This window comes from Micromys minutus (genome assembly GCF_963924665.1).
Source record: "Micromys minutus genome assembly, chromosome: 1".
Classification (NCBI taxonomy): domain Eukaryota; kingdom Metazoa; phylum Chordata; class Mammalia; order Rodentia; family Muridae; genus Micromys; species Micromys minutus.
In genome coordinates this window covers 222,097,156-222,113,036 of record NC_137969.1, presented here as the reverse complement: position 1 = coordinate 222,113,036, position 15,881 = coordinate 222,097,156, and the positions used below count along the sequence as shown (strand labels likewise).

Here is a 15,881-nt window from a genome sequence, read left to right as displayed (position 1 = left end):
TAACTATTAAGTTTTCAAGGCATACAATCAAACCTTGAAAAAAATCAAGTACTGACTAAAAAATATATTCATATAGTTTTATATAAAAATTATGTTAAAATCTGAAAAAAGTACTGACAAAAAATGTATAATTTTAAGCAAAAAATGTTTAAAATCTGTACATTTATCTTTGTTTTGTAAAATAAAGTTGTTTAAAAAAAAAGAATAATAGGAATAAAGGAGGTCGAAGAATATCAACTAAGAGGGAAAGTAAATATCTTCAACAAAATCACAGAAGAAAACTTCCCTACCCTTAAGAATGAGATGACCATGATCATAAAAGAAGCCTATAGAACTCCAAATAGAGTGGACCAGAAAAGAAATTCCTCCGGACACATAATAGTTAAAATGCCAAATGCCCACAGGAAAGAAAGAATACTAAAAGCAGTAAGGGAAAAACGTCATGTAACATACAAAGGCAGAACAATCAGAATCACACCTGATTTCTCAACAGAGACGGTAAAAGCTAGAAGATACTGGACAGACATCATGCAGACCCTAAGAGAACACAAGTGTCAGCCCAACCTGATATACCCAGCAAAACTCTCAATCACCATAGATGGAGAGATCAAGATATACCAAGACAAACTAAATTTACACAGTATCTGACCACAAACCCAGCACTACTACTAATTATAGGTGGAAAACCCAATACAAGAAGGGAAACTACATCCTAGTAAAAACAATAAAATACCTAAGCAAGAAAACCAAAAGAAGAAAGACACACAGGTATAATTCTACCTCCAAAAGAAAAAATAGCAGAAAACAGCAAGCACTATTTCTTAATATCTGTTAACATAAATGGACTCAATTCCCCAATAAAAAGACATAGGCTATCAGACTGGATACAGAAACAGAATCCAGCATTTTGCTGCATACAGGAAACTCATCTCAAAGACAAACACTATCTCAGAGAAAAACGTTGGGAAAAAAACTTCCAAGCAAATGGTCCCAAGAAGCAAGCTGGAGTAGCCATTCTAATATCGAATAAAGTAGATTTTCAACCAAAAGTTATCAAAAAAAGATAGGGAAGGACACTTTTTAATCAATACAGAGAAAATCAGTCAGGAGGAACTCTCAATACTTAACATATATGCTCCAAACACAAGAGCACCCATATTCATAAAAGAAACCCTACTAAAGCTCAAAAACTGCACTGCACCCCACACAATAATAGTGGGAGACCAACACCAAACTCTCATCAATAGTAATGGAAACAGAAAGTGAACAAGGACACAGAGAGCAGAGGTTATGAACCAATTGGAATTAATAGACATCTATAAAACATTTCATCCTAAAACAAAAGAATACACCTTCTTCTCAGCACCTCACAGCACCTTCTCCAAAATTGACCATATAATTGGTCACAGAACAAGCCTCAATAGATATAAGAAGATTGAAATACTCCCATGCATTCTATCAGATCACCATGGTCTAAGGCTGGTCTTTAATAACAACAAAAACAACAAAAAGCCCATATACACATGGAAGCTGAACAATGCTCTATTAAACGATAGCAGGGTCAAAGAAGAAATAAAGAAGGAAATTAAGGATTTTCTAGATTTGATGAAAATGAAAACAAAACATACCCAAACCTATGGGATGCAATGAAAGCAGTACTGAGAGGAAAACTCATAGCTCTGAGTGCTTCCAAAAAGAAACTGGAGAGAGCATACACTAGCAACTTGACAGCACAGTTGAAAGCTCTAGAACAAAAGAAGCAGATACACCCAAGAGAAGTAGATGACAAGCAATAATCAAACTCACAGCAAAAATTGACCAGATAGAAACAAAAAGAACCATTCAAAGAATCAACAAAACCAAGAGCTGGTTCTTTGGGAAAATTAACAAGACTGATAAACCCTTAGTCAGACTAACTAGCGAGCAAAGACAGAGTATCCAAATTAACAAAATCAGAAAGGAAAGTGGAGACATAACAACTGAAACTGAGGAAATTCAAGAAATCATTAGATGCTACTACAAAATCCTATATTCAACAAAGTTGGAAAATCTGGAGGAAATGGATGAAGTCCTAGACAGATACCAGAAACTAAAGTTAAACCAGGACCAGGTAAACTATCTAAATTATCCCATAACACCTAAGGAAATAGAAGCAGTCATCAAAAGCCTCCCAACCAAAAAAAAGCCCAGGTCCAGGTGGGTTCAGGGGAGAATTCTATCAGACATTTACTGACGACCTAATACCAATAGTCTCCAAACTATTCTACAAAATAGAGGCCACAACAACCCTCGTTCCTAAACCACACAAAGACCCTACAAGGAAAGAGAACTTCAGACCAATCTCACTTATGAACATTGATGCAAAAATACTCAACAAAATCCTTGCAACCGAATCCAAGAACTCATCAAAACAATCATTCACCATGATCAAATAGTCCTCATCCCTGGGATGCAGGGATGGTTTAATCTATGGAAATATATAAACAAAATCCACCATATAAACAAACTCAAGGAATAAAACCACATGGTCATCTCACTAGATGCTGAGAAAGCATTTGACAAAATTCAACACCCCTTCATATTAAAAGTCTTGGAAAGAACAGGAATCCAAGGCCCATAGCTAAACATAATAAAAGCAATATACAGCAAACCAATAGCCAACATCAAACTTAATGGTGGGAAACTTGAAGCAATCCCACTAAAATCAGGGACTAGACAAGGCTCCCCACTCTCCCCCTACCTATTCATCATAGTACTGGAAGTCCTGGCCGGAGCAATTAGACAGCAAAAGGAAATAAAAGGGATACAAATTGGAGAGGAAGAAGTAAAAACATCACTGTTTGCAGATGTGTATGTAAGTGACCCCAAAAATTCTACCAGAGAACTTCTACAGCTGATAAACAAGTTCAGCAAAGTGGCTGGATAGAAAATTAACTCAAACAAATCAGTAGCCTTTCTCTACTCTAAGGACAAACATGCTGAGAAAGAAATTAGGGAAAAGATACCCTTCACAATAGTCACAAACAATAGGAAATACCTTGGTGTGACTCTAACTAAGCAAGTGAGGGACCTAAATGAAAAGAACTTAAAATCTCTAAAGAAGGAAACCGAGGAAGATCTCAGAAAATGGAAAGATCTCCCATGCTCATGGATTGGAAGGATCAATGTTGTAAAAATGGCCATTTTACCAAAAGCAATCTACAGATTCAATGCAATCCCCATCAAAATTCCAACCCAATTCTTCATAGAGTTGGAAAGAGCAATGTGCAATTTCATCTGGAATAACAAAAGACCTAGAATAGTGAAATTCATCCTCAACAACAAGAAAATATCTGTGGGAACCACCATCCCTGCCCTCAAGCTATATTACAAGGCAATTGTGTTAAAAACTGCATGGTACTGGTACAGAGATAGGCACATGGATCAATGGAATAGAATAGAAGATCCAGAAATGAGCCCTCACGTATATGGCCACCTGATTTTTGACAAAAGAGCTGTAAACATTCAATGGAAAAAGGACAGCCTATTCAACAAATGGTGTTGGTCCAACTGGCACTCAGCATGCAGAAGAATGAAAATAGACCCTTTCTCATCTCCTTGTACAAAGCTCAAGTGTAAGTGGATCAAAGATGTCCACATCAAACCAGGTACACTGAAACTATTAGAAGAGAAAGTAGGGAAAACCTTAGAACACATAGGCACAGGAGAAAATTTCCTGACCGAACACCAATGGCTTGTGCTCAGAGGTCAAATATCGACAAATGGGACTTAATGAGATTGCAGTTTCTGTAAGGCTAAGGACACTGTCAAGAAAACAAAACGGCAGCCAACAGATTTGGAAAAGATCTTTACCAACCCCGCACCTGATAGAGGCCTAATATCTAAGGTATACAAAGAACTCAAGAAGTTGGACACCAGATAATCACACAACCCTATTAAAAAATGGGGTACAGAGCTAAACAAAAAGTTCTCAATTGATGAATATCGAATGGTGGAGAAGCATCTAAGCAAGTGTTCCACATCCTTAGTCATCAGGGAAGTGCCAATCAAAACAACCCTGAGATTCCACCTTATACCAGTCAGAATGGCTAAGATCAAAAATTAAGACGACAGCAGATGCTGGCAAGGATGCGGAGAAAGTGGAACACTTCTCCACTGTTGGGGTTCTAAACTGGTACAACCACTCTAGAAATCAGTCTGGCAGTTTCCTCAGAAAATTGAACATAGTGCTACCTGTAGACCCAGTTATTCTACTTCTGGGCATATACCCCAGAGAAGCTCCAACACACAACAAAGACACATGCACCACAATGTTCATAGCAGCCCTATATATAATAGCCAGAAGCTGGAAAGAACCCAGATGTCCTTCAGTAGATGAAAGGCAACAAAAATGTGGTATATTTACACAATGGAGTAATACTCAGCTATCAGAAACAATGACTTTATGAAATTCTTAAGAAAATGAATACATCTAGAGAATATCCTGAGTGAGGTAACCCAGTCACAAAAGAACAGACATAATATGCAGTCACTGATAATTGGATACTAACCCCAGAAAGCTTTGAACACTCCAGAAACAACTCATAGACTATATGAAGTTCAAGAAAAACAAAGGCCAAAAAGAAAAAAAAAGAAAAATCATTATGCTTAATCTTTACACACCAAGAAAACTTTGACTATTTCCAGGTTACACCTTGTTTTAAATGTTCTTTATGCTCATTGTAACTAGTAAGATTTTAATGCACACTACCAAACCTTTAAAAAAAATCAAGTACTGACAAAAATGTATTCATATACTTTTATGCAAAAATGCTTTTAAAATCTGTACATTTATCTCTGTTTTTAAAAATAAAGTTGCTTAATTTTAAAAAATCAGTTTTTTATATCTGATCTAAGGTAACAATATTGTTTCTTTTCTATTGTATATTACAGCAGTTAATTTTTGCTGTTACAAAACTGCTTTAATACGATTGTAGTTTTGCTTTGTTATTTTTCATACATATAAAAGTCCTATTTGATCTCTCATGAAATGCTTAACAGGGGTTATAGCTCAGTTAGTAGAGTACTTGCCTAACATACACAAAGCCCTTGGTTCCATCCCAGTACCACAAAAACTGGGCTTGGTACCATAAAATAAGCTTGGCATACAATTGCTCTCGGCATATAAGAGTGATCTCAACACTCAGAACACAGAAGTTCCAGACAATCTTTTATCCTTTCCTACATGCCAGACTGTAATAAGAAGATGTTGGTGTGATGGTTCATGCCTTTAATCCCAGCACTTAGAAGACAGAATCTCACAAAAAATATACAGCCATAGTTTAAATTTTCTATATGGCTGGGGATGTAGCTTAGTGGCCAGATGCTTGACGCTCGGGAACAAGGCTCTTTACTTGAGTCCCTGACAAAAAAGAAAGAGGTAATACAAAGTTAACTGTTTCTTCAATAGAGAGAAAAAAAACCTGCTTATTGTAAGAAAATACTTAGGAAAGAGAAAATATTAATTAAGACTTTAATTTGGTTGTATATTTCAAAATAATAAGAAATACCTTACTTTCTTATAGTTGAAAATTTACATCTTACTTGTAACTGTTATTTTGCAATTAAGGAGAATGCCTTTTTTTACTTTTTCTTTCTTTTTAATTAAAAAAAAAAAGATTTGGAAAAAAGAAGAAGGCAGAAACAGAGATCTTTGGAAGAATTCAAAACCAGTTTGGTCTACATAGAGAATCCCAGCCTAGGCTACATAGTAGTGAGAACCTGTCAAAATAAGCAAACAAAACCAAAAAGTTAGGGAGGGACAGGATAATGAAAGGAGGAATGTGACAGACCAGGGTATGGTGAGGCATGCCTATAATCCCAGCACTTGGGAAGCTGAGATAAGATTAAGGTTTCAAGGGCTGCACTGGTTACACAGTAAGACACTGTCTCAAAAACAAAACAAAAATTTTAATTCACATCTATTTTAACAAGTATTTGGGAGAAATATATCAAGAACAGGAATTTTAAATTTAGAAATGGTTGTGATATAATAGTTATGTATTTATTACTACTGAAAACAAAACTTCTCTGGGAAATACGATAGGTGCTAGGGTTTAAATTCAGTTATGCCCTTTGTATACTAGACAAACGTTCTGTGACTTCTGTAGTATGCCTAGCTCTAGGCTCTCACTATGTAGAAATGATTGGCCTGGCACTCAGTCTCCCATCTGCTGGGATACAGGCCTGAATTATAACTATACTCTGTGGGTCTGTTATTTTGAAGGCCTGAATATTATAGAAATGGGGTCTCCACTTTTTCATTGAAGTTTTCTGATTACACGGTGAGTACTGAAAATATTTTATATGTATTCACTAGGTCATATACTGAAAAAAACATCCCTTTAAGAAGCACAGCACTTATTCCTAGAATGCTGTCACTGTTAAAAGCATCAGCATCCATCTTTTGCAACTGTGTAAGAATCTTAACATGGTTTTTCTATTTCTGTCAAAAGTGACAAATCTTCATACATTAAATATTGTTTCAATTTAGGGATATTTCTGGTTATCATTGGTTTTCCTAATTTAGAAGTAACACTTCTGAGTAAAAAGTATGACTATAAAAGATAAAACTACTTTTCTTATGCTGCTATAACAACACTGTCATTAAAATATAACTATATCCCCCTCCTTCAAAGAGGTGTGCTCTGTGGGTTACCACTCGTGTATTCTACAATGTTGGGTAAAAGTAAATGTCAATAATTTTATAGCCATATTCTCAACTACTGTAGATAATACCAAAAGTCCTAAGGGTTCCTGAGTCAAATTACTAAATATCTGAAGATAATTATGACACCTCTGACCTTTAAATTTCACTAGTTTTTCAATGCCCTCACTTTTTCATATTGCACAAAAAATGCACATTAGTTCTTTAGCACATACCTGACACCAGCCTACTCAAGTCTGTAGTTCACTCTCATTATACGGACATACTTGCATGCATACATAAGCATGTATACACACTCCTATTTTTTAATCATCTATATAAACAGTTTTGTTCCAAATTGTTACCTATCAGCTCTGCCTCTAGGTCTGTTTCCCCAGCAACAGCTATGTTTGTTTGTTTGTCTGTCTGTCTGTCTGTTTGAACACTTCAATTCCTCCTGACTACTTGAACCCAGGTTGGCACAAAGTAAAGCTAAAATTCTCCTATCCTGCCTTTTACCCCCAAAGGAAAAATTAAAGCAGCGTTTTCTCATCTTAACAACCAGAGTATCCCCATTCTCAAGCATAGTGGTGAACACCTGAAATCCCAGCACTCAGGAGCAAAGGCAAGAGAAGTAAGTATAAGGCCAAACTGGGCGAAAATCCCTATCTCAAAAGGGGAGAGGGAAGGGGGGAAAAGAGAAAGAGAAGAGGGTGGTCAACTGTTCTCAGAGTTATACACATGAACTAAAGTGCCTATGAGAATGTTTAATTGCCCATCATGGTTATCCCAAGCAGCCTCAAATTTATTCACTGCTGAATTCTCTTTTATAGCATGTCTTAGACTATTCAGGATGCTATAACAAAATATTTAATACTGAGTAATTGATGAAGAATAGAAATTCATTGATATCAATTCAGGGTAATAAAAAAAGTCCAATATCAAGGCTCAGATCTGATGTCTGGTGAGGGCTTGCTCTGTTACACAGATGGATTATTATTATTATTACTATTGCTATTTTATTATTATTACTATTATTAATATTATTATTGTGTGTATGATATGTAATGTGTGTAAGTTCAGGAGTTAGTCCATTCCCTCCACCAGTTTAAACTCAGGCTTATAAAGCAAGCACTGTTACTCTTTGAGCCATCCTGCCAGCCCATGAAAGTCTCTATGGGAAGAAGGAGTAGGTTCCATCGCAGTAATCCCATTCTAGAAAGCTCTGGCCTTATCACCTATCTCTTTGCAAAGTCCACACACCTATTACCATGAATTTAGGGGACAGGTTTCAACATGGCAGCATGTGATTTTAGGGAAATACTACAAACTTTAAGACCACAGCATGTATGACCTCGTTTTTTTTAAATATTACTCAGAATAGAATTATACTTAAGAATAATAGTTACAGAATTAAGATACAGTCAAGGAAAATGTCAGAGGTTATCTACCTAGCTTTGAAAACCAAACAACATAAAAAAAGTAAGATGATTTACTTCATAGACAAAAAACACAGAGGCCCAAGAGGAGAAAGATTTGCCCAAGCTCACACATTTAGAAATTGAAACATCATCAGTATCTCTTCTGATTTCCTCTGACGCTCAAAATACTAAAGGGGCCCAGCACTCAAGAGTTTAAGGTAGGCTAAGTGAGATAGGAGGACTGCAAGTTCAAGGCCAGCCTAGACTACAAAGCAGAGAGAAAAGAAGGAGCAAGAGAAAGGGAGATGGGAAGGGAAAAGAAGGGAGCAAAGGGAATGAGGATTTTCAAAACTGCTTTACATCTGCACGGTCCCAGTTTGTACATCCATCCACTCATTCATTCCGCTATTATTTATTTTGAAGCAGGGTCTCACTGGCCCTCCTGTCTCAGCCTCTCCAGTACTGACAGGTAAACACATGCCCAGCTTCCTAGCCCGTAATCTTACTTAGCTTCAAATATTTTATTTTGGGGCTGGAGAAGATGGTTCAGCAGTTAAGAACACTGACTGCTCTTCCAGAGTTCAATTCCCAGCAATCACAAGGTGGTTCACAACCATCTGTAATGGGATCTGATGCCCTCTTCTGGTGTGTCTGAAAACATCAACAGTGTACTCACATACATAAAATACATAGATCTTGTAAAAAAATTTTTTTCTTTAAAGAAAAGTGCATGAATAATACAATTACTGAGAAGGAACACAGTAAATAAGAAACTCAACTCAATAGCAGGAATTCAGATAACCTAATTAAGTAGGCAGAAGAACCTAAATAAGCATTTTCAAAAGAACACATTGAAGAAATGCAAACCAAACCCACAATTTCACACCTGTTAACAGTGACTACAAAACCAGGTGTGGTGGCTCATGTCCTTAATAGGAGGCTAAGGCAAAAGTATCAAGAATTTACGGCCCATCTGGACTTCACAGCCAGACACTGTTCAAAATAAAAAGCAAGTTTTAAGAGTGACTCCCTGTATGTTAACCTAAGTTATAGTTATATGGTATATGCAAATTCCATACAAATAATGATAACAACTCTTACATACAGACAAGATGGCAAGACTGAGCAAGAATATGAAGAAAAGAAAAATCCTTCTTACAGCTGGTGGCTGTGTGAATTGGTATAGCCATTATGAAAACCTGTATGAAGGTTTCTCCAAATCTTAAACATAGAATCAACATATATTCCAGTGACCCACTTCTGGGTGTTCATATACAGGGAATAAAATCAGTATGTCAAAGAGATCTCTTTACCCCACATTCATCATCCCTGAAAACTAAAATACAGAACCAAACTAAGTGATTAGCTATTGGTAACTACCAATAGGTAAGTGAGTCACCTGAGTGGGTATAGAGAGTGATAATCTCAGCACTCAGGAGGCACAGGCAGAGTCAGGCTGACCTCTGGAAGCTTAAGGTCAGTCTGGAAGAACTCCAGGCTAGCAAAGATTATCCAGTAAGACTCTTGTCTCAAAAAAAAAAAAAAAAAAAAAAAAAAAAAAAAAAAAGGAGGAGGAGGAGGGAAGAGGTAGAGGGAGGGAGGGAAGAAGAGACAAGGACAAACTTTAAAAGTTACAAAAGATGGATGTCAAAAGGTGCTTCTTCCAGAGGACCAGAGTTTTATCCCCAACACACACACTGAACAGCTCACTACTGCCTGTAACTCCAGCTCTAAGAAATAATGTCTTCTTCTGGCTTCTACAGACACTCTTATACACAAACATAAATAAATAAAAATTCTTTTTAAAAACTTTAAAAAGGAAACCCTATCTATAAATAGATCATTTTAGTAGTATATTGGCAATTTTGAGTTAAAAGGCACTTTAAACACAGCAGGTGCAAAAAAATAATAATAATTCTAAAAAACAGAAGATGAAACTCCCAAGTGAAAAATGCCTTCCCTGTACTGAACAGGCAAGCCAACATACTTACCAAAGTTGGAAAGCTGAAACCAAGAGAACTATATACTGTGTTTGTTAAAAAGACCTCTTACTTAGTATGCCATCCCATACACCTTAACTCCTTTTTCACAACCTACAAACTGACCACGTCTTCCACTGTCTTCCTGTCCCTATGAGGAAAGTCAGTACACAAGACTTGCATTGAGTAAATGCACATGTGCTTCTTCTACTCATCCAGTTTCTGTTAATGTAATTCTCAGGCCCAGATTGAGGAGTAAGAAACGCTGAAAGAATAGCTGTAAATTTCCGCCTCCTCTACAACATTGTTGAGATGACCATGGAGAACATACAAAGTGAAACAAGTACGGAGAAGCAAACGCTACATGGTGATCTCAGTTGTATGTGGGGGTTTTAAAAAGGCAAACTGACAAAAACAGAAAACAGACAGTGGGTACCAGGGACTCTGAGCAGAGGAGAAATGGAGAGATGCTGGCTGAAGGGTACAAAGTCCCACTGTAGCATGTTTTATGCAGGACAAATACTAGAGATTTAATGCACATCTGGTGCATATAGTTAGTATCACTGTCATGCACACCTGAGATCTGCTGAGAGAAATCATAAATGTTCTTACAATACAAACAATTTATCTGACGTGACATGTCAGTTACTGTACTAGTCTTTTCATAAGTTATATATATATATAGTATACTTTAAATATATTTTTATTTGCCAATTATTTCTCAATAAAACTTGAAATTCTTTTTCTTTTTTAACATTTTAAAATAAATAGCTGGGTGCAGTGGTGCATACCAGTAGTACAAGCACCAAGCAAAGCACCTGGGAGGCAGGAGGCACAAGTAAGAAGATCACAAGTTTATCTTCTTTGTAGGGAGACTACAAAGCAAGACCCTAAACAAACAAGCAAGCTTTTATCAATACACCAAGTCCTTCTCCCTTTCCAGACCTTAAAATAAGTAGCTTGCTTCCCAATCTTTCCTTTGCAATGGAAGCAGACAATAATAGAAAATGTATAAACATATGCTGAGTAAATCTGCACACAATTCTTGATGAAACCATTACTTATCATTTATCTGCATGGCTCTAATCCTCTACAGTTACAGATGTCACAGGAATTAGTCTTACCTGATACCTGACACGATACCTGGTCCTCTAACTCTGCTACAAAAATGGACATTTTTATTGATTTCATTTCTATTACATCTTTGTGTCATAGTAGTTAAGCACTAATAGCATCGTTTGTATTAAGAGAAACTGCTCTTGACTTTATATTCAAAGGTTTCTTTAGTTCATCCTTTGGCCATTTTTAGTAGACATACTTACTTAGGCATTGAGAACATGAGTATTCTTGGAATACTTACAAATTAAAAGTAACATGCATCCCTTTCTATACCCACACCTGACGATCTATATACAGTGTCAAGCTGTGTAATATTTGGATAATGAAGGCCAAGATAGCTGTAATTCTGTAAGAGGAGGCAGTCAGGGTTATTTACTTCTTCAGCTACCGAGAATCAATTTGCCAAGGTCAAGAAAGGGACTTTTCCACATCAAGAATTTCAATAGCCACCTTAAGCCCTAGAATTTTGTTAAGCTTTCTAAAAGAATACGAAGAATCTAAAACTGTTTTAAAAGAAAGCAAATTATTTAACATGTGTTAGCTGATTTTGAGTACGTTTTCTCAAAATTACAATCTTTTGACATCTGACTTGTGAATAAATGAAATATTCAAAGAAGATATCAAAATGGTGGCTACTTGCTACTACACAGCCAGACAAATCTGTGATTACGGCTCCGGTTATTCAACACTTCTCCTAGTGAAGTCCCATGAGTAAAGAACACTGTTCATTTTAGACTGAGTTCTCTTCAGTGATTCTCCATGTTCTGTTTTGCTTTTTACAGTATATTATTGCAAAGAGGTATGCAAAGATAAATAATTCATTTTCTTTAAAAAGCAGCTCCTTGTAATCAGGAACTCTACACACAGACAGAAATAGCGTGAGACAAGAGAATGCATTCCAGGAAATTAGGAGATGAGTTTTAAAGTAAAACAATCATGCAACTGGCAACCTTTCTAGTGCCATACTACCTTTCTTTCTCTCTCTCTCTCTTTCTCTCTCTCTCTCTCTCTCTCTCTCACTTTTCTTGGCATTGAGCACATCTACCACTAAGATACACACCTACCATCCCATAACCCTTTTCAAAAGAAGTCATAGTTATTTTCACTTAACCATGTTAAACTGGTATTCTAGTCTTTTGTCTTTTCGTCAAAAAAAAAAAAAAAAAAAACACAAGAGGAACAAATCTATTCAACACACCAACTAAAGTTTTGCCTGAAAGATATATGAACCTAAGAGAAAAAAATATATACCATAAAGATAGAACATGACTGTAATCCCAGCACTCTGAAATCTGATGTAAGGATCACAGCAAAATTAAGACCAGGTAAGCTCCACAGTTAGACAAACAAAAGACAGGGTATTTGGTAGAGAAGCTATTAATCATATTTCCCATCTTTATCAATAATCTAAATTTATTATCAGTTACATTAAACATATATAAAGTAATTATAGAATCAAGTCATTTGCAAATATTGGCATGCATTTAGTTTGATGGTTTATATTTCACTTATCAGGAGTTTTTTTTTGTTTGTTTGTTTGCTTGCTTCTGGTTTTGTTTTTGTTGATTTAAGACAATGTTCCCATCCCTAGCTAGTCTTAAACTTCTAACCATCCTTCCTTTACCTCCACATCCCATTTATGCAGTAAGTGATACAGACCAAACCTGATACTTCATGCATGTTAGGCAATTACTCTACCAACTAAGCTACATTCCCATAGCCCATTAGTTTATGCTGTCTATACTCTAGACAAATTTATTCTAGTACTAAGTATTAGTAAGAGTTGACATCTTGTATTAGTGGTATTTCCCCCTTACTATGTCATTTTTCTGACAAGAAAACATTACAAAGAATTATTGTCTTAAGTAGTCATGCATTGGTGACATACTAGGTTTTGTCAAATAAAGTCTTCTTGGGGGAAAAAGTGTAATGCCTCGTGTCTGTAATCCCAAAACATGGCAGAATGCTCAAGACCAGCCTGAGCTACATCTAGTGGCTTCCAAGCCAACCAGGGCTACAGAGTGAGTCCCTGCCTCACGAAAGAAAACTATCAAGCAACTTAAATGAAATTAGCCTTTCATTACTATGCATTCTGTAGTATATATGAATGACTCTTAAACTGACCTATGCATGGCCTAATTCCATATCAGGGCCCTATTGGCCCATATTCTGAATTTTAAAAAAAATACAGTATTATATAAATTCTATAGGCTGTAAGGGACTTTTTTCAGACTCTTTAAAAATCAGTTGTAAATGTGTGTTTACTTTTAAACACTTTTGATTATCATTATAATGAGCTACAAGTTAAAAACAATTCAAACAGTAATCCATTATACTTTGTGGTAGAGAAATATAAGCCAAAGAATAAGAGAACCAAAGTGACTCCTGTCCTAATCCTTTCTCCCATCATACTCATCTGAAAAGCACAAGATCAGCATTAATACAGAGAATAGGCCTTTGGTTTCAGATGTTTACAATCTTAGTTTTGATTCCTTTTTAAGGAGAAAACATACTAACTTTAAAAAAAAATCTTGTGTTTTAAAATGAAATAGTTCCAGATTTATAATGTGCTATAAAATATGCACATCTATCATTTAAACCAATATACTTTTACTAAGTGCAATTTTTAAAGTAAATCAGTAACCACCACTGAATGGAAAGAAATCTATTCTTTAATTAGCACTAGTAAGGTTCTATTTACTTAAGAATGTGAATAACAAAAGGCTCATTACTATCCTCAAAAAAATATTTTAATGATTTTTAAATACACATCATTATCAGTTTCTTTGTGTAGATTTAAGAGCACGTGAGTGATCAGACACAAATTAAACACATTATACTTTAGAAATAAAACAAAATGCCACACATCACAAAAATAACTATTCTATATTGAAACAAATTCAACATCATATTATAGACTGAAAAATGACCTTGAGACTCTGCTGTTCAACTTCCTAAAGGGCCATTTCTTTACTAAATTATCTGGTTTTGACAGAGATAATTCACTACCTCTCCAGGACTCTACTTGAAGCTTTTTATTTTTTTAGCTTTTTGTTTTACTTTTTTGAGATTACAGATTTTATAAAGCAAAAATACTCAGTATGAGCAAAGGGTCAGAAAAACACTTCACTTTTAATGCACTGTCCAAGAGGAATAAGAAAATGCTACAGCATATTCAAGTTTTAGTACACATTTTCAGAATTTTATATAAGAAATTCAAAAAACGTAAACACCTACTTTTATTACTCATGGTTTTTAAAACTAATTTCTAATATCCAATATACACACCCGACAAATAATTATGTATAGTTACTATATCCACATGAATATCCCTGGTGTTTTAATTAAAAAATGTACACTTTTGGTCATAAAAATCTGGTTAGATGTTTTCAAAGTTCAAACAGCTATTAAGCTACACTTTGCTTTGGCACTAGCTCCCCCTCCAGACCAACCTAAAATAACTGCATTTAAAAAAAAAAAAAACACACACACACACACAAATTTTATAACCCACTAGGAAATTTCAAAATTCATCAGTTTTGAGGACATTGTTACTCCTTTGGAAAAAATAGAATTTTTTAAAGACCACATTATAGAATCAGAGTGATTGTCTTGGTCTCAGTTCTAGACATATTAAATACAGCTTCTTTGTAGAGAAAACAACCTCAAATGACTTTTAGATTTAAAAAACCTTAAAATACAATCTGTAGTGTGTCAAACTTAAGTTATTTTCAATCACTCTCCTAGGAGACCACAAGACACCGTACACATTAACTCACTATCTGATCTAAGACATTTCTGCACGCTCCTGCAATCTATGCAAGTTTCATTCCAGCTGTTCATCTCATCAACTCAAACAGAATTCTCAATTTATAACAGCAAACTGAAAACCCAAACCTCCAAACCACCCTTGTGTGCTTACAGCCTAGTCATCTCTTGTTCCCTACATTTTTACTCGCCCTGCAATTTCAAATACTGTATATGTGTTAAAATACTATAGTATTTATAATTAATACTTATGTCATAAGGACAGCAATGTACAGGGGCGTGCTATTGTCAGAGACTCCTAAAGAAGCATCTTATTTCTTTGCTTTAGTATATAATTTCTCCACTAAAACACTTTATATATGATATACCCTTTTAAAAAGTGTGCATATAACACAGAACCTTAATTAAGAAAATAAATAAGCATTTAACCCCAGGAAGAACAAGACAACTAAAATAAAACCTACTTAAGAGTTTCTACGGAGCAAAGGCAAAGTTAAGTCAGTGACTTGTGATAAATTTAGCTCTTAAACTGATAAAAACTTGCATTGCATTTGTTGATCTACGGGAGGATATGGTTTCCTGGGCTCACCTTCTTGCGTTTTCTTTAAAAGTAACGTGCAAAATTAGACACAAGAAGGAAAGACAATACTTTCCTTGCTTTTCTCCAAGGCCTCGACGTTTAAGGCAAAGCGCTAACTAAAAGCTCACCAGGGTGCTAAACCCTAACCGTGACAATGCCATTTAACTTAAGAAATACGTCCCTGGGGATTCCAAAGCCCATATCCAGAAAACAGGTGCTGCTACCGGAAAAACCACCTCAACTCCAGCAGGACAGACCTCTGCTGAACTGATATGACTCATTTAACCTTCCCAAAATAAGTTGAGACACTCCACAGCCTCCAGGTAGTC

At 35.7% G+C, this 15,881-nt stretch overlaps 1 protein-coding gene across 2 annotated transcripts in view; it reads right to left on the bottom strand.

Moving 5' to 3' along the window:
* Window positions 1-15,881, bottom strand: part of FUT8 (fucosyltransferase 8) — a 242,547-nt gene that overhangs the window by 203,214 nt on the left and 23,452 nt on the right. The window lies entirely within an intron of this gene.